The sequence below is a fragment of the Homarus americanus genome, unplaced genomic scaffold (assembly GCF_018991925.1).
Source record: "Homarus americanus isolate GMGI-L3 unplaced genomic scaffold, GMGI_Hamer_2.0 scaffold53225, whole genome shotgun sequence".
In the NCBI taxonomy this organism is placed as follows: Eukaryota; Metazoa; Arthropoda; class Malacostraca; order Decapoda; family Nephropidae; genus Homarus; species Homarus americanus.
In genome coordinates this window covers 2,006,207-2,031,241 of record NW_024750875.1, presented here as the reverse complement: position 1 = coordinate 2,031,241, position 25,035 = coordinate 2,006,207, and positions in this window count along the sequence as shown.

The window sequence follows — 25,035 nt, the reverse complement described above, 5'->3', positions numbered from 1 at the left end:
TTTCCCATTTATAGTCGTTCCTCACTCTCCCTCTCTCATTGCCTCACTCATTCCAACAGCAAAAGACACTCAGATACACTCAACTCTCGGTAGAATCACTCTAATGAATCCTTGTTTGCTGGACATGATAAATGCCTGTATTAAAAAAAAAACAGCTATGTGACCTTGAATTTCATGAACTTGATGTTAATACCCGGTTGTGTAATGAAGAAAATTTGTCATATTCAAAGATAAAACTAAATACATAGTCAAAACAACCCCAATACTGGAAGTTACCAGCGTTAGTACAAGCATTCGATAGTGTCTGGTGTTCTCTTATACGCTAAACGGCAGTGATGTGCTTGTGGATCCTATAGCGCCAGACGAACGCTCGCCTACCTCAGAAGAACGAGAGCATCGGCCCCAAAGCTGACAACAGCTGCAGATATTGACTATGAGGCAACAGTCACTGAATGCCGCATAGATCTCCGGCTCAACTAACTCAACACAGCTAGGATAGCTACTTATGTATTAGGGTATTTAATTTTAAGATAATAACATGGCGGCGAAGGTGTGTCTATAGGGGAGGCTGGAGGCTGGAGGCTACGTAGTAGTAGTAGTAGTAGTAGTAGTAGGAGTATGAAGTGAAAATGTAATATCACACACACACAACACACACACACACACACACACACACACACACACACACACACAGGTACATACAGGAACTAATTACATACCGAAAATAAAGCAAACAAACTACCACTCAGCCACATCACCAAGACATTAATACCCAAATTTTCCGCCAAAATAACCACAGCAATAACTCACTATAAGAATTGACTGAAAAGACTGTTAGGGGCCGGATGCTCTCGACCGGTGCCTGAATTATGGCCAGTTATATGGCCGGATGGTGGGATAATTCAGTTTACTTGGTAAGTATAGTAATTTTCGGCCTCTTGACTTCAGTAATGCTACGTTGCTGGATGTTAATTGTATGGTGTGTGACGGAATTTAATTTTTGAGTTTTAGGTGTGTGTGTGTGTGTGTGTGTGTGTGTGTGTGTGTGTGTGTGTGTGTGTGTGTGCAATCCCTACCTCCACAACACCTAGCTCTTCCACCGCCCACTGCCTCCATCCACCTTACCTCTGTCTACCACTCACCTCCCATTCCCTACCCTTCCCCTACCCTTTACTCTCCTCAGCCTCTCCCTCTCCCTCCCTCTCCCAGACAGGTGAGAGTAATACATCAGAGAGGCAGTTTTTCCCTCACCTCACACACACACTGATGGTCGACGCTGTGAATAATCGCCCTAATTTATCTCTACCTGCCCCTGTATATCTTTTATTAATATGCAAATTAACTCCTCTATATACAAGGCTCAGTGGAGGTAACAGGTAAATAGTCTTATTAACGTGAAATTAAACATGTGAAGATGGTTACTGCATGAGATATATACATATTTTACCGTGATATAGACATGATTTGAGTATGATTGTGAGGTGATTTAACATGATATTAATATGATTTTAGCATAATTGTGAGGTATTTTAATAATTTTAACATAATACCAATATGATTTTAGTATGAATGTAAAGTGATCTTAACATAAATTTAACATGAAAATAATATGATCTTAGTATGAATGTGGCATGAATTCACCAATTTTAGCATGACATAAAAGCGAGTTTAGCATTATAGTAACATGATGTTAAAAATATTTGCATCATATAGACACGAGACTAGCATTAATGTACCGTGATTTTTAACATATTTATAATAACTCCTAGTTTATAGTCAAGGGAGAGAGTAATGTTATGTTATGTATGTGGCAGCGTAAGGATAACATACCAGGGACATGTGAGCTAAGATAACTACGTGGGTCTTGGTTATCATACTTACGAATATTGGTCAAATCGTATTAAAACCCATATCAGCTCGTAATAATGCCAATGATTCTGACTCTAGCGTTCACTAACAGCACCAGGTTGAATGCATCAATATATAAAAACCAACACACACACACACACACACACATACACACACACACACACACACACACACACACACACACACAAACACACCCCAATAACATACACCACCACAAAATATTTTTATCTTCCAATATATTCTATAATATATAAATTGGCATGAAAAAGGACAAGAGATCTACAAGGAAAAGAAGTTAATTGAGACTGAGGCAATCAATCACTGACGGCTATTTAAATTACCTTAAATAGATACCCAAATTAGGGTCCTCCCCTCCTCCCACCCTCTTTGCCTCTTGAGAAAATTAGGTATTGTATAACCTGTCTGTCTGTCTGTCTGTCTGTCTATATTCCATCTGTTCTTTTACGCTGTTTTCATCTTTTCGGTTCCTATCTCTCTCTCTCTCTCTTCCTCTCTCTCTCTTTCACACACACACACACACACACACACACACATACACATACAATAATAATAATAAATCCTATATATTTTTTTCGGTTGTTTCTATATGAGTGTAAACTTGTCAAAACTTGTGATCACTCACGTGGGCTATAGCCAATTGCAAGAACTTCCGTGTGTGCCAGGATGCTGTGATAGCCCCATGGTCGGTTTGCAAGAAGCACGAGGGGCTTAAAAAAATGTGTACGATTCGTTATTGAACGTGGGAGATTTTATGGCAATTTCAACCCCGCACGATACCCAGTGTCACGAGGGTCACTCAGCCTCCTGGCGCATGAACCAGCCTATACAAACATGGCCGACACAGGGGAGAACTGGCTTCAGGCAGTGTGCGGCTTGCCACCTCCACCCTTTATACCTCCATGATTGCCACAGTCTGACCGGTCTCCCTTGTTCTTGTAAATAGCGACGATGGAGGCGTCTTTAAGAGCTTGGGGGATTTCCTCCTTTTCCCATATATTCTCCAGGAGAGAGTGGAGACGGCTGGTACTGTCACCCACCTGTCCTGTCACCCACCTGTGCTGCTATAAATCAGTGCTGCCACTCACCACTGCTACTACCCACCAATGCTTCTACCCACAAGGTGCTGCCATCCACCAGTACTGCCACCCACTGGTACTGCCAACGCTGCCACCCACCAGTGCCCTCAGCCCATAGCCTGCCACCAGTGCTGCAGCTTACAGCCTGTCACCAGTGCTTCCGCCAATAGCCTGTCACCAGTGCTACTACCCACCAGTGCTGCCGCCAACAGCCTGTCACCAGTGCAACTACCCACCAGTGCTGCCACGTACAGTCTGCCACCCACCAGTGCTACTATCCACCAGTGCTGCTGCCCACAGCTTGCCACCAGTGCTGCCGTCTACAGCTTGCCACCAGTGCTGCCGCCAACAGCCTGTCACCAGTGCTACTACCCACCAGTGCTGCTGCCCATAGCCTGCCACCAGTGTTGCCACGTACAGTCTGCCACCCACCAGTGCTGCCGCCCACAGCTTGCCACCAGTGCTGCCGTCTACAGCCTGTCACTAGTGCTGCCGAACACACAGCCTGTCACCAGTGCTGCTACCCACCAGTGCTGCCGCCCTCCAGCGCTAATCTCTACCAGTCCTTATTGGAACGTGGCCTCCAGCCTCCCCCAATAGCCACACCTTCGCCGCCATTTTATTACCTTAAAATTAACTATCCTAATACATAAGTAGTTACCCAAGCTGTGTTGAGTTAGTTGAGCCGCAGATCCATGCGGCATTCAGTGACTGTTGCCTCGTAGTCAATATCTGTGAATGTTGTCGGCTTTGGGGCCGATGCTCTCTTTCCCCTGAGGCAGAGAAATGCAGACCTAAGGATAGAGAAGGACAGTCGATATCTCAACCAGGCTATAACATAACTTCTGGGCTGCTGCTTCTGTTCGGATAGCACCTCCGCGAGTCTGGCGTAGAAGCCACCCACCAGTCTTGCCACCCACCAGTCTTGCTACTCACCAGTCCTGCCACCCACCAGTGATGCCTTCCATTGCCATATATTTCTGCTATCGGTACTGCCACCTACCAGTACTGCCAACCCCAGCCACCTACTATTGCTGCCACCCATCAGTGCTACCACTCAATGCCATCTACCAGTGCTACTACCCACATGTGCAGCCACCCACCAGTGCTGTCACCCAACAGTGGTGCCGCTGACTACCACCCACTGCCACTCACCGCCCTGCCGCCCACAACTGTCTCATATTACACCGTAGCTGCTGGTCAGGTCAAACACACGTAACACAAAAACTCGCCTCACGCTTATGATTTAAAGGCGCACTATCGCTCTAATTGGCGATAGTGGTGTCGCTTACACCATTATGACCAGCGACACAGATATCCCTGGGTCACCACCTCGCCCTGACCTTGCTCCTGAGGTTGTACGTTAAATTGATCCTAATGCACTGAACCTAATATAGCATATACTAACATAACGAAGTCAAACCTAACCTAACCTAACCTAACCTAACCTAACTCATTACGTTTGGGGTCGTTTAAGAAGGGAACCATTACGACATCTTTTAACTAGGACTCAGACTTATTACAAGTGGGACCTATAGGACAGACCTTACTGGGATTGAGGCAGAGCTGGGCTGATTAAGACCCTGGAGACGGGGTTCAACAGTAAATAATTTAGATTTATTCATAACTGTGTTAATCTACTGCAACAATATTATTCTTTAACAAGATATGGGCCGGCAAATAGTCAATTTTGTAGATAATAATTTTTTTAATATAATGTGTTCCGGTGGATTCTGATTAACACAAGAACCAATCTATATTATGATATTTCTTAGGTCAAATAATAGGAATGGCAGTATAGGGGTGTTTTACCAAGATCAATAATACCAGTAAAAAATAGTATTACAAATGACGTGGATGTTGTCTCGGGTATTTCCGATAAATGTTTTGACTTTCACACATTTCGTGCTCTTCCAGTCTGGTGAGCTAATGTATATATTCTCTCTCTCTCTCTCTCTCTGTCTCTCTCTCTCTCTCTCTCTCTCTCTCTAAATACCTTTCATAGATCAGGGTGTGTATTCCCGAGACATAAATAAAGATAAATGGCTAAATTGTCAAATGTCAATAGTTTGAGAGTTACAGCAAATGACACCTGCAGGAGACACGAGAGATTAAAGTAGGTGAAGCCAACTACTCTCCGTTATATCGGGTGATTGTTTATCAGTAAATCCACAACAATTACAAGTGTATAAGATTTATTTTTTTAACAGTCTCTGTGATCTAAGACTGTGTAAGTGTTTTTCCTAGTAATGTTTACATCACAAGTGTAACTCGTGAGTTGCTGTTAACGTCCGCCAGCACAGTACTGGTGAGCCATGGTCTACATCACTATTGTAACGTGTAACTTAAAAACCAAATAAATATCACTGATAACTTAAACTATAGGCCAAGTAAAACTAATAACAGTCAAAAGACACAATCCGAGTGTTAACAGACAACTACGTGTGTCTGTTACAATGTCTGTGCTGTATGGCTGAGTCTTATGACCCAGTCAGTAATTAAACTTACACTACCACCCGGAACGACCATCTTCTGGTAGTAGTGTATCATATTACATGAACCTGAATTATAATATGTGCGTCACAAGGTTGTACAGTAGTGGTTGTCTCTCCTCCATAATGTTTTCATAACAGTACTGGTGATGGCGTGTTTCATGTGACCTTTGTTACCCCCAGCCAAACACCTCCTAGGCCCATTACAATCATTAAGAGGTCAATATTTAGTGGTGTAGTGGTATACTCTACAGTGTATTGACCACATGAGTCCAGTATTAAATGTGGATTAATTGATAATATTCCAAATCATACAAAGTTCAATTTAAATATCATAGAATACTGTACTGTAAATAGCACATCAAGAGAGACTAACATAATCGTTTTATCTCTGTATTACAATATAAACTACTGTTAGAAGTTTATTTGTGTTATAGAACTTTAAAAAGGTTGATATTTCATTTAGTTTTGCTATTAGTTTATCATAAGAATTTGTTTACCATTTCTGTGTGTTTGTTAATCTATATGGATACATCTCTAAATTATTATTATTATTATTAGTAGTAGTAGTAGTAGTAGTTGTAGTAGTAGTTGTAGTAGTAGTAGTAGACTAGTAGTAGTAGTAGTTCCCAAACTCCATATAAACATGTGTTACCAAAACTTCTATAATAATTTTAGAATCTTTATACAGTTAAGATAAAAATAAATTATCAAACAGTAAAAGTATTATAAAAAAGAATGAAGATGCCAAGACACTGTATTTTGCTCTACTGATTAACCATAAATGTTGCTCTTACTGTGTGTGTGTGTGTGTGTGTGTGTGTGTGTGGTGGACGCCCCGTGGTGCAGTAGACGGTACACAGACTGACCCCCCGTGGATGACACTCACCAGAGCCTTACCCTGCTATTGCAACCTTGCCACCACTACCACCACCACCACCATTGCCATCACCACTAATACTACTACTACTACCACCACCACCATTGCCACCACTAATACTACTACTACTACCACCACCACCATTGCCACCACCACCTCTATTAATGCCACCACCACTATTAATGCCACCACCACTATTAATGCCACCACCACTATTAATGCTACCACCACTACGTTTTACCACAACTACTGCAACCGTCACCATCGCTACAACTGCCACCACCACTACAATTGCCACCACCACCACCACTCCCACCACCACCATTACTTCCATCATCAATAGGCTACTGTAACAACCTCCACCACCACTACGGTCAACACAACCACTATTGCTACCACCACCACCAGTACTACCACCACCACCACCATTACTGCTACCACAACCACTACCAACGCCGCCGCCGCCGCCGCCGACACCATCGCTACCACCACTATCACCACCATTGTAACCAACACCATAATCTCACCGTCACTACCACTATTATTATCACCACAACCACCAGTACTTATACCACCATAACCACCACCACCACTACTTCCGCCATGAGTACTGCTGAGCGAGTACAACCACTTTCACCACAACCACCACTACCACAATCACCACCACTTCAACAACCACCTCCACTACCATTAATACGACAACCGCTACCACCACCACCAGCCACCACTTTCACTACAACCGCTACCACCATCACCACCATCTTCAGGGTTACAACAACAACAACCACAATCAACTACCACCTATTAATACAACCACCATTACTACCACCTGTAATTCCAACCTCTGTCTCCATCATCTCTACTCCTATTACCACTACTACTACTACTACCACTACTACCACCACCAGCACCATTTGCACTACTAGCATTAAGTAACTGTCTTTGCAGCTCGTAATATATTCTGACTATTGGTGGATATTTTTCACAGGAGTATAAGGAATGAGTGAATCTTAGGTGTGAAGAGTGGGGGGGAAAGTCTTAGTGTCAGGAGTGAGAGGTGAGGTCTTGGGGGTCAGGAGTGAGAGGTGAGGTCTTGGGGGTCAGGAGTGAGAGGTGAGGTCTTGAGGGTCAGGAGTGAGAGGTGAGGTCTTGGGGGGTCAGGAGGAGAGGTGAGGTCTTGGGGGGTCAGGGAGTGAGAGGTGAGGTCTTGGGGGGTCAGGAGGAGAGGTGAGGCCTTGGGGGGGTCAGGAGCGGAGAGGTGGTCTTGGGGGTCAGGAAAGTGAGAGGTGAGGTCTGGGGGTCAGGAGGAGGAGGTGAGGTCTGGGGGTCAGGGAGGAGAGGTGAGGTCTTGGGGGTCAGGAGTGAGAGGTGAGGTCTTGGGGGTCAGGGAGGAGGAGGCAGGGGTCTTGGGGCTGGTGGGAGTGAGGAGGTGAGGTCTTGGGGTCAGGAGGGAGAGGTGAGGCCTTGGGGGTCAGGAGAGGAGAGGTGAGGTCTTGGGGTCAGGGAGGAGAGGAGGCTCCTTGGGGGTCAGGGAGTGAGAGGTGAGGTCTTGGGGGTCAGGAGGAGGTGAGGTCTTGGGGTCAGGAGTGAGAGGTCTGGGAGTCAGGAGGAGAGGTGAGGTCTTTAGAATCAGGGAGTGAGAAGTGAGGTTCACGCCACCATTATCAAAAACTTGTCAATGTAGGGTGATGGTGCCTCAAGGGGGTAAGGGGGGGGTAAGGGGGGGTAAGGGGAGGGGGAGGGTCAGCACTAGGGAGGTAGCATTTAAGGAGGTCAAGATAAACATCGTTCTATACGCCTGCCAGTCCGCTAGTGTTGAAGGAGGAAGCACATATGTCAGACAGCCGCCAGCCACATACCATCTCCACGAGTAATCATATCTTATTACTTGGAGCACCGCTAGTTAAAGGTGATGGTAATAGAAGTGTGTGTAAATTAAGGACAGTTGTGTGGTTAATGAGAATAAATTATAGTAACTAATTCATTGTTCATTATTTGTAAGGTTTGTAGACATAGCTTGTTTGGTGAAGCTGTTTCAGTAATTCATTACATAACGAAGCTTTACAGAGATGATGCACACACACACACACACACACACACACACACACACACACACACACACACACACACACACACACGATATATTGAAATATAAAATAAAAGATACTCAAGCCTTAAGTTGAGTAAAAGTACGCAGTAATAACATTAATAACGACAGGGGTCTTTATGAATAATTCCATACGATTGAATGATTTAAAGTATTGTTGAGACTTCTACTACTTATACTGTATCGACAAATAATAATAATAATAATAATAATAATGATGATAATAATTTATACTCTAACATAACAATGTGATTCATTTCAGCGGGTCAGTATTATAAGCCCGAGTAACATACTATTTATACATAATGAGAGGCACCCAGAGGCTACCCATAGCTACTAAGACTACTAATCGTCATATAAATATAAACAATAATGAATTTCGATCGTAGACACGTGAGCTGCAGTCTAATTTGCATAATGATGATGTTGCCAATTGAGTCTCTATAAGACCGGCCTCAGCATGCCTCGTAAAACCCCTGTCCTTTGCGTGTTCTTTGTCCACAAGGATTTGGCTATGCTGCTTATTGTATTTGTATCGATATTTATTTATTATTATTATCTTTTATAACCAAGTTTCCTTTGTGGGAAGAAATAATGAATTAATTGTTGGTTAATATGTTAAGAATCCGCACATGCAAAATTGTCACTGTGGTTTTGTGTCATTTATAAATATTAATACGCTTAATTATGCTACTACTACAAGACCACGTTAAAATGGAGTCAAATTTGCACTAAGACTTATACAATATGCTGAGGCAAAGATTGTAGATGTGGGGAAGTGGTACTGGGTATAATTCTCTTGTCATCACTGAAAGGCCAAGGTTCGATTCTCATTAATAAGCAACCATTTCATGCCATTTTTCCTCCTAATGGTATAATAGATCTCAGTGGTCAAATAAATATATCAATTACGGAGGATAAACCTTGATTGTAAAGTTAAAACACCTAAATATCTACTTAAACTCACATTAAGTTGGTTTACCGAACAAACGAGCATCTCTACTCAGCTCTTCTCGAAACCGCTTCAAATTCCGGATTCATCACTGTCAAAATCCAGGCAGCAGGTGTGAGGTTGAGTAGCCGCTATATACGCTATACACGTTAAGCTATAAGAGCTCTACACCAGCGATGTGAAGTAATAGGCGGCCGCGACGCTTGAACGGTTCCAACCAATTCTTAATTAAGGCAGCCCAGTTGTCTCGCTGGTTCAATGTCAGGGTTTAGTTGAGTGTTTCGCTGCTTCGTCGACACGTCCAGTGAGGCACAGTCATCACCTCGCCCTGCCTACCACCACACGACGGGAACTAAATAGTGGTAATAGTGATAACCTAAATAACATTAACGTTATAAATATGACAGGAAGAAGGATGGATGACCAGAGCCACCCAGGAGGAAGGATGGGTGGTGGGATGGTGGGAAGAATGGGTGGTGGGATGGTGACCAGAGCCACCCAGGAGGAAGGATGGGTGGTGGTATGGTGGGAAGGATGGGTGGTGGGATGGTGACCAGAACCACCCAGGAGGAAGGATGGGTGGTGGGACAGTGACCAGAGCCACCCAAGAGGAAGGATGGGTGGTGGTGCATGGGTGGTGGGACAGTGACCAGAGCCACCCAAGAGGAAGGATGGGTGGTGGAACGGTGACCAGAGCCACCCAGGCGGAAGGAAGGGTGGTGGAACAGACCAGAGCCACCAGGTAGAAGTGATCGTCGGGGCAGGTAATAATGAACGTCGGGCAGCAATAATGATAGTCGGCAGGTAGTAGTGATCGTCGGGGCAGGCAATAATGATCGTCGGGGCAGGCAATAATGATCGTCATAATGATCGTCAGGCAATATGATCTTCTGGGCAATGATCGTCGGGACAGGCAATAATGATCGTCGGGCAGGTAATAATGATCGTCGGGGCAGGCAATAATGATCGTCGGGGCAGGCAATAATGATCTTCTGGGCAGGTAATAATGATCGTCGGGGCAGCCAATGATCGTCGGGGCAGGCAATAATGATCGTCGGGGCAGGTAGTAGTGATCGTAGGTGATCGTCGGGGCAGGCAATAATGATCGTCAGGGCAGGCAATAATGATCGTCGGGGCAGGCAATAATGATCGTCGGGGCAGGTAGTAGTGATCGTCGAGGCAGGTAGATGACTGGTGGGTCGGAGGGTTAGTAAAAGTCACAGGATAATCTGGTGATAAAACGTGGCCGATTACCTAAATACCTCCCGATATTAATAATCCACAACGATTATAATCCGATGGGTTAACTAACCTATCCCGGGGCGTCGAGGGTAAGTGTCGCTTCCTTTGATGTTGGCGAAATGACCCTACGTGCTACCTCTCATAGGGGCGGTCCCGGGAAGTGTGGGGCCCCTGGGGTACGTGTGGGTCCTCAGGGCGAGTGTCACCGGGTAAGGGGCCCAGGTTTAGGGAGGGGGGGGGTTAAGGGGTAGTGGGACCTGAATGACTCCCTCATTAGCCCCCTGGAGGGAAATGTATCAGAACAAAGGGGCGTAATCTTTGTTTGTACAGAGGACGCGGGGCGCTGCTTTTCCTCTTGTCTGTCCGGCTACACACCTGCTGGGGGAGGTACAAACCTGCTGGGGAGGTACATACCTGCTGGGGGAGTTAAACACCTGCTGTGGGAGTTAAACACCTGCTGGGGAAAGTACAGACCTAGTAGGGAAGTACATACCTGCTAGGGGAGTTAAACACCTGGTGGAGGAAGTACAGACGGGGGAAGGGGGAGGTACTCATTCATTTCATATTTCCTGCACCGACCACCCCACTGCTCTGTTTCACACATTATTGCTCTGTACAGTCGTCACTCTTGTAGTGGGTATAGGAGTGTTAAGGCGTGTGAACCACATTACAAAATGATCAGGGTTTACTAACTGTGACATCTGTAAACGGGGTAATAATAAGGTTAAATTTGGGTTTGGTTTCATCAGTTTATGGTGATCTTTATTAATGTTGTAGCTTGACTAGAGTCCCACACTTCTGGTGATCTTTAGTGATGTGCTCGTGTGATGGCTTTAAATTCAAGCTTATTATGCCCTGAGCGCTGACACTTTCAAGATAATGCGGGAGAAGTATGTACAACAGTTGAAGTACCAGAAACAGAGTACTAATCCCTAAACTAATTATCTTTTTAAAGAAGGTAACAGGAATAAGCATAATATAACTTAAGCTAACATAACTACCTTAAGATCATAGGTTAGGTTAGGTTAGAACTCGTTGGTTCATTTGTTTGTAAATGAAGAGTTTTGGAGTCCTGTGATTGGTATATGGACGCGAGAGCCTGTCTATCATGGCAGATTGTCAGCATCACGGTGGAATTCCTGGTTGACGAGCGGTGCAGGTGTTACACTAAATAGAAATAATTGCCAATTTGCGATAATTCCTTTGTTATTTGTGGGGGTGAAACTTCTGAGTGACCATAAACGACCCTGTACATCACAAAGATATATTTCCAACATATAAACCATTTCACACAAGACCTAACCTAACATAATATTATTTTTGTAACATATTATAGTAAACGACGTTCAAAGCAAACCAGCAAAATTTTACCATAAACCAATAATTTCCATTGAGTTATAACAATAAAAACAATACTGTATCCCTACTCAGCAAAGTCTTCAGTTGCTTTTAAAGGTTTAAGCCAGTTTGAGGATGATTTAATGTCATTTGCCAGAAGTTAAGGTGGAAGGATGTAGTCGAGACACACATACCATACACACCATCATGTTGGAGACGGATTCGAAAACCTGACCTCTAACCTTTCAGTCGTGACGGAAGGAAAATGTTTGTCTTCAACCACAGGAAGGTTGACCCAGTGACCCACAACGGCCTCTTTCTATGTCGTTAACATTCATTATTAACAAAACTAATAAACAACCGATATACTAGAAACTATTCACTAATTACTTACACCATCAGCACCGCAAGCACTGTGTTCTCCCTAAAGAAAACTCTAGTATATAGCCACAGAAAGATGCCCCTCAACTTAACTATGTCTCTTATTAATAAGGAGAAGACACAGTTCACTACTCTTCTCAGTCCCATACTTTAATTACTAACAGGTCACTCTGGCGCACACACACACACACACACACACACACACACATACACACACAATCCCTATATACTAACATTAATCCCAAGGCAAGAATTACCAACGGCAGTCCTCGGAAATAAATGCCCAAATTATATACCCTAAGTTTATTCAGGATTATCCATCAAAAATAAATCCCCACAGACTATCTTTTTCATACACTCAGGTTGTGCAACACGGACCTGATGATTCAATAAAAAAATTCAACACTGTGCATTTAAATTGTAGTTCAAGCACCAATAAAATAATAAAAAAACCCACTAAAATAGGTCTAACGTCACTAAAATAGCTGCAATATCAAATAATAGCCAAATACCACTAAAATAGGTAAAATATAAAATAGCCAAACGCCATTTAAATAGCTAAAATATCAAATAATAGCCAAATACCACTAAAATAGGTAACATATCAAATAATAGCCAAATACCACTAAAATAGCTAAAACATCAAATATAGCCAAACGTCACTAAAATAGCTGGCGATTATGCATTCAAATTAGAGAATGAGCACCATGAATTATCGGTTTATTAAAAATCTGAGTCTCATTATAAAAGTTCATTATAATTTTTCCCTCCGTGGCGAGTGATGAATGACCGCGTTTATTACTGAGGGTAATTACCACTCCCTCCCTCCCTTCCTCCCTCTCTCTCTCCCTCCATCCCTGTTGACTCTATCATCTCTTCCTCCCTTCCTCCTTCCCTGGTTACTCTACCTACCTTCCCCCTAACCTTCCTTCTCTCCCTCCTTGTTGACTCTACCCTCCCTCCTTCCTCCTTAACCTCCTTCCTCCAATGCCAACTCCAAAACTGACTCTACCCTACTTTATACCTACTCTTTTCCTCTCTCCTGACTAGCGCTGACTCTCTCTGACACTTGCTGACTGTCACGAGGCTTTGAGACGTAGTGACCAAGAGGCAGAAAATTATAAATGATTCGCTAATTTCTATATTATTTTCGTAATGGCGGACTGTGTTGGTTTGTCATACAGCAAGTGTTCTATTACCGTCAGGGAGACTAAGTGTAACATGTACTCTAGGTTCCTCAGCAATGCATCACTCAGACCTGTTTAAGGACTTCATGTTCAATCATAGAGTCAGACCAAGTGTTCTTGTGGGGGTTCGGTATAGGTCGGGGTTTGGTACCCACTGTCAGACCCGAACCCTTAACTTCGATCCCATGTAAAATTTATTAAGTATGCAGTCCTAGTTAAAATAAATATAATTGTGTAAAGAAAATTTAGATTCAATTACATTTAACTCGGTGATTTCTGTAACGAGTTCAAGGGTTCGGAGTTCAAGCTTTAAGAATTTAAGGGGTTTGAAAATAACCACCGAACCCCCAAAACTCTGAAATCCATAAAAAATCCTTGACTTTATCTTAACGTTTACAAGGAGGAGAGTGACCTTAACAAATAGAGAGATGGAGAGACGATGGAAAAAAACTCGGAACAAGGAAACATGATTATGGAAGAACCGAGAGAGAGAGAGAGAGAGAGAGAGAGAGAGAGAGAGAGAGAGAGAGAGAGAAGCAATGATGAGCGAGGTTCCTGGTGTCAAGTGGACTACATGCCTAATACCACACGAATTCTATTAAGAGCACATTCCTAGTGGCTGGTTGGGTTGGGTTAAGTTGGTTTGGGTTAAGTTAGGTTACGTTAGGTTACGTTACGTTAAATTAGGTTAGGTTGGCTTCAGAGTGCTTTATCATCAGGTGATCCGAAAGATTAACATAGATACTATTGTTTATATGAGTCTGGTCAGATACACCCTGTAGTCTTATGGGTCCCAATCCTCTTGTTTCAGTTAGGTTAGGTTAGGTTAGGTTAGATGGGGAGTATTAAAGTTGGGGCTTAATAGGACTGTAGTGTACTAAGGTTGGGGCCTAATAGGACTGTAGTGTATTAATGTGGGGTCTAACTGAGGTTTATCAATTTTGGGGCCTACTGAAATTGGGGCCCATTTGACCTACAGCCTAAACTGTGCTATCGATGATCAAGCTTTTATAGTGTGTGTGTGTGTGTGTGTGTGTGTGTGTGTGTGTCGCTACATTGAGGTCACCGCTCAGGGTTTAGAATTCTCTTCCCTCTCAATCTTTCCATTTGTCTCCTCTCTCTCTCTTCCTCCCACTCCTCTTGCCTCTCTCTCTCTCTCTCTCTCTCACAGGTAAGCAACAGGTGGCGCTCCTCACGACTCTCATTATGGCTAATGTCCAGTGTCCGGCCACCTTACTTATTGCCCTTACTTCATGCCCTTACCTGCTGCCCTTACTTACTGTACCTTGTTAATTGCCCTTACTTACTGTACCTTGTTTATTGCCCTTTCTTACTGTACCTTGTTTATTGCCCTTACGTACTGTACCTAGCTTCTTGCCCTTACTCTCCTTGTTTAGTGCCCTTACTGCCCTCAGCTGCTGCCTTTAACTGATCTTAGTTCCTGCCCTTTATCCTCTTGACTTTGTGCCCTTATTTACTGCCCTTTATTGATTGCTCACCCTTACTGCCCTTACCTACTGTCTTTTTTTTTACTTTTTTGATCTTACCTGTCCCTTTGCCCTTTAGTTATTGCCCTAATTGTTGTTCTGTTGTTTCTATAATGTGTCTGTGTTAGTACATGTGAGGCCTCCAGGGACGACGACTACTGCTGATAACTACTACTGGAGGTTACAGATAAATACATCATTTACGTATTGGTTTCTTGGGACACACATAAAACCACACACACACACACACACACACACACACACACATAATATATATATATATATTAACTCACAAATATTCTCCTACGCTCTGACGTCAATGGCGCGTTTGTTCATACTCGAACGCGTTGTGTTTACATCCTGAACACACGAGACAGTGAACGCTCATTACATCGTGGTGCGGCACCTTAATTATCATCATTAAGGTAAATAATCATAACAGCAAAGTGCCTCTTGGACTGCACGATTGAAAACTAATTACATAATTGTATAATTAACAATAAGCAAGATGGCACATCAGTTATTAACTACAGGTGCTCAAGGGCTGGAATTTTAGTTGAGGCGAAAATCGAAATTTGTAATATATTGGTAATTTAGGTTTATTGGCTTGCAAGATAAACACTAACCTGGCAATTCTCATCCAATTTTCGTCTCCCTATTTAGAGTCAACGTAATAGTAACTTAATAGGGTTCATACACGATTATTATGAATTAGGTCCGTAGCCTCTCCGCTGACCAGTCGTGTGTCTCATATTGTTTACTGCCGCCAAGGAGCGCTATTTACCTCTCCTCCCAGTCCAACATTACTGCCAGACCCGCTGATAACACCACCTTGTTTTACTGTTTTTGATTGTCTGTTTGACTGTTTGTATGTTAGTCTTCCTGTCTGGTAATGTTTATATGTTTGTTGGTCTGTTACTCCACTTCTTTCTTTCTCTTCTTTATCTCTCTGTTCCACAATAGACGTCATAGAATAAATTAAAATAACAATGACAATAAAAATAGTAATAACACTAATATTAATAAAAATGATAAAAATAAAGATACAAATAATGTTAATGAAAATAACATACTACTACTACTACTACTAAACATTACGACAACATCTTAGTAAATATACATCACATCAAGCCAGTGTTTCCCTCGGGGGCAGCAACCAATCAGTGTATTACCAGCCCACACTAGAGCTACCTTACATAACGTTTCATAACACTTGGAATGAAACAGTGTGGTGACCTACGAGACTTGTGGTGACCAGGGCACAGACCGGGGTAGGTAGCTCTGATGGTCTAAATACATATATGAAGAGGAAGGGAAGACAGAGTAGCATTGGTTGACTCCCAGTATTGGTTGACTCCCAGCAAACTTACAACGTGATAAACATTGACTATAGGAAAGTATTGACTATGGTAGACGGAGAGGATTTAGCTGAAGGATGGGAAAGGTTTTTAGATGAATGAGTCCTGTAGGATGGGAACTGTGGAGGTGTGAAGAGTCCAGGGGGGGGGAAGAAAGTGTCCGAGCGTGTGTAGAGGAGTGCATGGGTTAGGAGAGGTCGTGATCCCCGGAAACTATTATCGATAATCAATATGCAGAAACATTATGATAAAGGAGGAGGTGTGTGTGTGTGTGTGTGTGTGTGTGTGTGTGTGTGTGTGTGTGTGTGGCTATGGCGGGTCAACAATGGCTTACTGATCACTAGGTTCTGACAAACTAAATACATAAAGCGTCACAACAGAGGCCTCATGACCACTCAAGGTGAATGTGTGGCTCAATACCACATACCCTGAGGACATAAATACAACTGTGTTACTCTTACTCCAATAATAACCGCGGTTGACTTATATGATGACAATGGTACTGGTAGCTTTGATTATGTAGGTGAGGGAGAAATGATGATCAAACAACAGACTTAGCCATGGTCACCACATTAGCACAGGACATCATACAGGTGCCTCTGGTGGACGGTGAAACTAAACACCCAGAATAAGAAATGTCTCTAGAAAGACAACTTATACTTAAATATCCACATTGTATCCGGCATCTTTAGAGGTCACCTATTAAGTACTAGTGGTCCTCACTGGGCTGGTGGTGACGTTGAGCTGTGGTCTGGGGTAGTTATTATACCTTGAGGCCCAGAGTGAAACAGTAATTATTGAAGATTACCTTTAAAGCCTCAACCAGGATATTACTGTAAATAATAATACTAATAATAATAATAATAACAATAATAATAATAATAATAATAATAACCTCTAGTACTCAAGGAGATAATGTGGCCGGCACCGCACCTGATCGCCTCACTTCCCCAAAATGTAAAATTAGGTACCCGTTCACATCTCAGTGAACAAAGAATGTCTGACGCGAACCGGTTCCCTTCAGGACGGAAGACTCTGTATTCTCTCGGCCACCTCAGACTACAGTAATTCTTGTATGGTGAAACTACGGAAACTATTAAATTAACTATATCTTAACAATTATACAGTAGGTGAAAAGCAATGATACAATTTAAGTCACGAAAAGGATTGAAGTAACGATAATAATTACAATTAAAAATCATTGAGAAATTATGAGGAAATTGTTGATAATTATTAAAGCTATGAAAAAATTTTACGTCTACAATAATTATTGGTAAAGTTACGACAATTATTTGAGAATCTGCATTACTTAATTGAATGTTAAAGTAAATAGCGATAAATTTACGATAATTCCTGGGAAAGTTACAGTAACCATTTGGTTAATTTACAATACTTACTGGAGTTACACAATACGTTTTATATTAACAGTTATTAGTATAAGTGCGGGAAATATTCATGAAGTTACGATAAATATTAGTGTTGATATTTTTGTCATAGTCTCTAGTATTGTTAAAAGTACAATAACCATTAATGAATTGGCCATAATTATTCGTGTAGTTACGATAATTATTCCTCAGGCTACACATAATTATCTTACGGTCTGCGATATTACCCTTAGAGTTGATGTAAGTTTTGGTAATAATACGATAATTATTGGTAATGAGACGATAATTACTGGTAAACATACGATAGTTATAAGTAAACATACGATAATTATTAGTAAACATACGATAATTATGAGTAAACATAAGATAATTGTTAGTAAAGACGCAATAATTATGGAGAGTGGCACGATAATTGTTGATAATATGGATTTTTTCTATAATTACTATAACTATTAGCTAAGTCAAATATAGACATTAGCACAGTTAATATAATTATAGGCAAAATTAACATAATTATCGACAAAGTAACATAATAATTGGTAAAATTACAATAGTTAGTGATAATTTGTAGTGCCTGTAATTATCGGTAATCTATTATTGATTATTGTGGTATCTAGAAATACTGAAAGGAATCTAGATAAATGGTCCCTAACAGGCTCCAGCTTAGCAGAACCTTATCAGTCCAGAGTAGTGTTGGTGGTCATAAGGAATCGGTTCTATTAGGATTTGAGTTTAATAGCACTTCTCCCTAATCAGTTACCAATGTTTAGACACTAATATTCTGACACTGCGGTACCAATGTTTAGAGTCTACGCTGGTATTATAACACTGGTACCAATGTTTAGACACTAATATTCTGACACTGCGGTACCAATGTTTAGAGTCTACGCTGGTATTATAACACTGGTACCAATGTTTAGACACTAATATTCTGACACTGCGGTACCAATGTTTAGAGTCTAAGCTGGTATTATAACACTGGTACCAATGTTTAGACACTAGCATCGTCACACAGAAATATAAGTTAGTTACTGGTATACACCGGGATGTTATCATAAGGTCTCGTGATGTTCAAACAGGTTTCTAAACACTATAACACTAATATTTAAGAAGTAACACTTTAACATAGTCGTTCAATGTTTATAGTAAGTGAGTAGGCCATAGGCAATGTTTTCTCTGTTTAGTTTCATATCATCACTAACATTTCCTTGTAAAAAATATTGTCGTAAAATTCATGTCAATATGTTATAATATAAACATTTACACTGTTAATATATCAATATATGATGTAGGAATATAATGATGATATGATGTTAGATTTTATAAACACATTATCCCTTATGTTACTTCTAAATAATGTTAATAGTTCTATGCTAAATTATTCACCAACATCGATACCTTTCGGGAAAAATACCTGTATATAAAGAGTCTTAGCTCCGTGTAACATTCTGAAGTACAACAACTGGTTCGTCTGCATTTAGTTATCAATATAAAGACTGACGCCCCATGCTTAGTCAGCAGTAAGTAAGCATTAGTATCTCGGTGGTGAGTGGCCGTGGTGACGTGCACGGAGATAATGGCTCGTTAATTTTTGAAAGTTTTTGTCAAGTGTCAGAACCATTTTAATTTACGAGTTGGAAGACCTGACTTGTTAGAGCACATAAATAAATTACAATAACTTCATCATCATTTAACATTAACGTGTCTTTGTTGACATTTTATTATCAATATAATTGTACGTACCTCGATGTTAAATTATAGATATGTGAAAATGTAAAGTTATTTTTTTAAACTCCCTTTACTATACACAGGTACCTTTATGTTAATGTATACAAACACTTCTTTGATAAATTCTTTTGTTTATAAGCTCAGCCGTGACGACATTGCTTACTCCCGATGTGCTTACATAACACTACGGTACACGGTGCTTAAGTCAGCTTGAATATAAAGCTTACCTATTCAGTGCATCATCAAACACAGCCTAAGTGTTGAATTCAAGGTAAAAAGACTGTGTTTGTATTTCACAATTGACTGGACAAACACTGGCGAAGGCTTTGACTGACAGTGGTGATAAAGAGTAGACGTTTTAGAAGTCAACAATGAGGGAGACGAAATGTTTGTCTTCAACACTCCTTAACAAGTTCACTTAAATTTACAGTTTTATTTATTTTCAGCAAATTCAACCATTAACAAAATATATTTCAACTATAAACAGAGAGTCTACTTACTTATGATATTGTTGGTAATATTTCTAATAAGGGGAGAAATAGACAAGAATTCACACTGTTGGTCACGTTAAAATTTCTTCATCAAAATAACATACTCAGCGCTAAAGTAAACTTCCCGTAATGAACAAATACTATTATCCACTACAATTAAATTCAATATATTTTCTATACAAACTTAAGTCCTTCATAGACGAACAAAACACTATACTCAGACATACGACAACTGAGATCAGACATAAATTCCATATGTCTTACAGCTCATCAACAGCTATAATTTACATACTAAACGATCACGTCTCAGCAATTCGTACACATGTTTTTTTTTTATATATTTTATACATACTATTCGGTCTTAAAGTGCCCGTCAGTTTTTGTGGCCAGTTTTACGCTATAATCCAGTTACCGCTGTTGAAGTCTTCCTGTTTATCGGTGAACCAACCAAACGACAGAGGTTGAGAGAGGCAACAGTGATTACCCCAAGACTCACCTGTATCGATTAGGTAAACAACTTCTACACCTGTTATGGTTTTATCTTTTACCGTTGTCTGAATATATACCTGTCTGTAATTCGGAAGATGAAGGAGGGGTGTGGCGTGTTACCTGCCCACACCTGAGTCTTGGAATATATGTCACCATTTAACTGATATATGTTATAGATAGGAGGCATTACACCGTGGATAATTATATACATAATTCTTCTCATGGTGTATCTCCCGCCAGGTTAGATTAGGTTAGGTTAGGCTAAGCTAGGCTAGGTTAGGTTAGGTTTCTTGAGAATCATGAAATTTTCGACCATCAGTAGACACAACGAAATAATTAACGTTAGTCTAAAACATAACTAAGCTTATTAGGATATTTTCACAACCTGATAAACCTGACCAGTGCATTATGTGGTCTGTGCTTATATGTTGAAATACTGTAAACGGATCCAACCACTGATATAAATGTTTGCGAGTTTTCGTGAATAAACATCGGCATTTCTTTGATAAAATGTAGATATAAAACAGCTTTACTAACGTTAAAACCGGTATACAAACATTGATATCTCTGTTTTAAAATACAAGGATAAATAAACATTGGTAGAGTTATCTTAAAGTTCAAGTATATAACTAACTCTTGCTAATATATATATACAAACAATAAACTTATAAACATTAGCACTTCTATTCTGATATTAGAAAATACAGTAACTAGTATTTCTGTGTTAAAATACAATAGATAAAACATTGTCATCTTAAATATAATGTCATTATACAAACGCTATCATGTTGCAGGTATATAAACATTGATAACTATGTCAACACATTATACAAACACTAGTAACTGTATGTCGAAAAACACGAACATAAATGACATCTCTCTTACAATACCAGTATGATAACATTGGTAACTATCTGCTAAAACACAAATATATAAACAGTGATACCACAATGTTAAAATACAAGTATATACAAAGAATGTTAACTATATGTTACAAGTATATGGTATGCACCTAATGTTCTATACTCCATTTTCTATCAACTTATGTTCTACACTCCATTTTCTATACCACCTAATGTTCTGCACTCCATTTTCTATAACAAGTATTGTTCTACACTCCAGTTTCTATCACAACTTATGTTCTACACTCCATTTTCTATAACACCTAATGTTCTGCACTCCATTTTCTATAACAAGTATTGTTCTACACTCCAGTTTCTATCACAACTTATGTTCTACACTCCATTTTCTATAACAAGTATTGTTCTACACTCCATTTTCTATAACACCTAATGTTCTGCACTCCATTTTCTATAACAAGTATTGTTCTACACTCCAGTTTCTATAACAAGTATTGTTCTACACTCCATTTTCTATAACAAATATTGTTCTACACTCCAGTTTCTATAACAAGTATTGTTCTACACTCCATTTTCTATAACACCTTATGTTCTACACTTCATTTTCTATATTATCTCACTCTATAATATTCCATTTTTAGACTATCCCATTTTCTATATCACCGCCCGTCTGACAAACATGATTCCGAAATATAGAGGAGCGAGGAGGTCCTTTCTCGCCATTTTTACAGCGCCACACTGCCGCCGTCTTCTTACACCGCCTCCAATTCCAAAATTTCACTGGAGGTGATCATTTAAATAACGGCGTTGTAAGTTACCTTTGATATTCACTCCATTCCATAATCGTCACAGCTAAGTATTTGCTCAGAGCTTCGTTCACGTGTGGGTGGGTCTGGCGGTGTGTGTAGCGTGTGGCGGACGTACGAGTCTATCTGAAACTGGGTGATGCAAAGTGACCCGAGACTCGGTACAAACATCTCGGCGCCACCCGTAAGAATCCAGAATTTTATCACCATGAAAATCTTCTGAGAATTTCTCCAATTCAAGATCTCATATGCTGATTTCAACTCGAAGATTGAATTTTCGCTGTGTAAAAGATATGGCCACCCTTGGCGACGCGCATTTACATATTCCTGATCCTTTCACATTAGGACACCTTTTTTCAAAAACTTTTCGTGACCTGCCGAAACTTTTCGAATCGTAGCGAAATTATTTGCCGTCGCTTATAGCCTGGACCTCACTCCAAAGTATTTTTTTTTTTTTAAGAAGTCGATATGGACGCTACCATCCAGGCCCCAGCGTCCCAACATGGCGACGGCTGTCATAACTCCGGCCTACACCCCAAGAAGCGGCGGTAAAACAGCTAAAATAACAGCGAACGGAGGAGAGAGGGTGAGCGAAATGACGAGGGTCTTATCAATGCGGAGTGAGACGTAGCCTGAAGAACATAACACCCGCTCAGGGCTTGAAGTGTGTGCCCCAAACGGAAATTTATGCAGACGATTTTCCTTCCGACTGTTTTTCCCCCCAGGCACCGAGGCTGTAAGAGTGGGGGGAGGGGGAAGGAGGGATGGGGTGAGGGGAAGGAAGGGGAGGGGTAAGGGGGAAGAGAAGGTGGAGGGGTGAGGAGAGGGGAATGAGGTGGAGTAGGTGGGAGGGGAAGGGTGAGGGGAAAGAAGAGGAGGGAGGGGTGAGGGGAATGAGGAGGAAGAGGGAGGAGGAGGAGGAGGAGGAGGAGGAGGAGGAGGAGGAGGAGGAGGAGGAAGAGGAAACGGTGGAGAAAAAGGAAGAGGAGGAAGGTTGAAAGGGGAATAGGAGGAGGAGAAATGTGAGCAAAGAAGGAATAAGAATAGGAGGAAGAGGAAGAAGAAGAGGGAAGGAATGGAAAGAGAGTGATGGAATGTAATGAGGAGGAGAGAAAGAGCGGAAAGGGCAAAGGAGTAAATAGGGGAAAGGGGAGAGGAAGGAAAGGGACAGAGAGAGGCAGGGATCTAAGAGGAGGAGGGGGAGAAAGAGGGGAGGGAGGAATTAAAAGTAAGAGGGAGTCACGACACGGGAGGAGAGAAGAGCAAGAAGGAGAGAGAGGAATAGAAGGAAAGAGAGAGAGGTGGAGGGAATAGGAAGGGAAGACAGGAAGGAGAAGGCAGAGGAGGTGAGGAGAAGAGACGAAAAGACAAAAAAGGACATGAAAGAATGGAGAAAAGATAGATGGAGATGATAACAAGAATATAAGGAAGAAGGAGGAACAGAAGAGGATGGAAGGGAGGGGAATGAAGATGGTAATAGGGAGAATGGGAAGACGAGTAAAAGAGAAAGGGAAGAGATGGAATAAGAAAAGAGGAAGAGAGAGAAAAGAAAATAAGACAATAAGAGAAAGAAGAGTCAAGTGGCAGAGAGAAGAGGAAGAGGTGGTGAAGGAAGAGGACAAGAAAATTAGGGAAAGAAGCAAGAAAGGAAGGATAAAGGGAGAGTAATATAGAGAAAGAGGGGAGAAAGATGAGGATAACGACGGGAAAGAACAAGAAAGGGGGATAGGAGAGGACAGGAGGGACGGGAGAAGGAGGGGGGGGGAGGGTAAAGGGAGACTAATGTTTGTTTCCGGGAAGGGAGTGAAGGAGGAAGTGCCGGAGGGAGTGAGGGAAGGAGAGAGTGAAGGGGAAAGGGAGGGAGGGAGAAAGAAGGGGAGAGGAAGGGAGAGACGTGTGTGTATCCGGAAAAGAAGTGAGTGTAGGGTAGAGGGAGGGAGTGAAGAAGAGAGGATGAGGGAGAGAGGGAGTAAAGGAAGAAGGGAGTGAGGGAAGGAGGGAAGACGTCATTGAGGGACTGAGGAAGGGAGAGGTAGAGTCTCAGCGTATGTTTGGCGACATTTCCTCCAACATCTTTATATCACAGTTTGAATGAGATTAAAATTGACAGACAAATTATCACTCAGACAAAAAAGGTCGTTTTCTCTAAAGTTCTTCAATTTAACTTAACCAGGAGAGATGTAATGCTAAAATAATGGCGTCAGTACTGCGCTGAGATTCTACCGTAACTAGATGTGTGTTTTTGTTCTCTTAAGTAACATACACCTTCACTCAACACACACACACACACACACACACACACACACACACACACAGTTATCAATTAATCAGAGGTATATCCTCATACTTAAGGGTTGGCGACCACAGTCCTCCACTCTAAACGTTCTCAGGCTGTTTTTATCAATCTTCTAAGGTTTTGTAGCTCTCTGGGGACTCGTTTTTAATTTAATTCATCCATCCCAGTCTCTGCCTTCCCCTGGCCCTCCTACCCTTAACTTTGCCCATTAATATTTCTGTTATTATTCCTAATTACATGACCAATGTAATGAACTGTATCTCATTTTCTATTTTTCTGTACATTTCAAGTATTTCTCTTGAGGTTTTTACTAACCTTAGTATTCCTTCCTTTTTATTTTCCTGTCAGTGTAACTTATTCCTAGCATCATCAGTCCATATAGCGCGCGGACTTCCATATACTGTACAAGCAATACCACACTAGTCAGGAATCAAATCCTGTTCGATTCCTGACTGTTTATACTATAAACAACGACGTATCTCAAAATGCAATGATGATTAATGACGTTGCATCCGTACATGTAACTTCCTTCGTAATCGAATCAGAAGAAAATCAACACTAAAATAACAATAACACCCGCCATTACATTT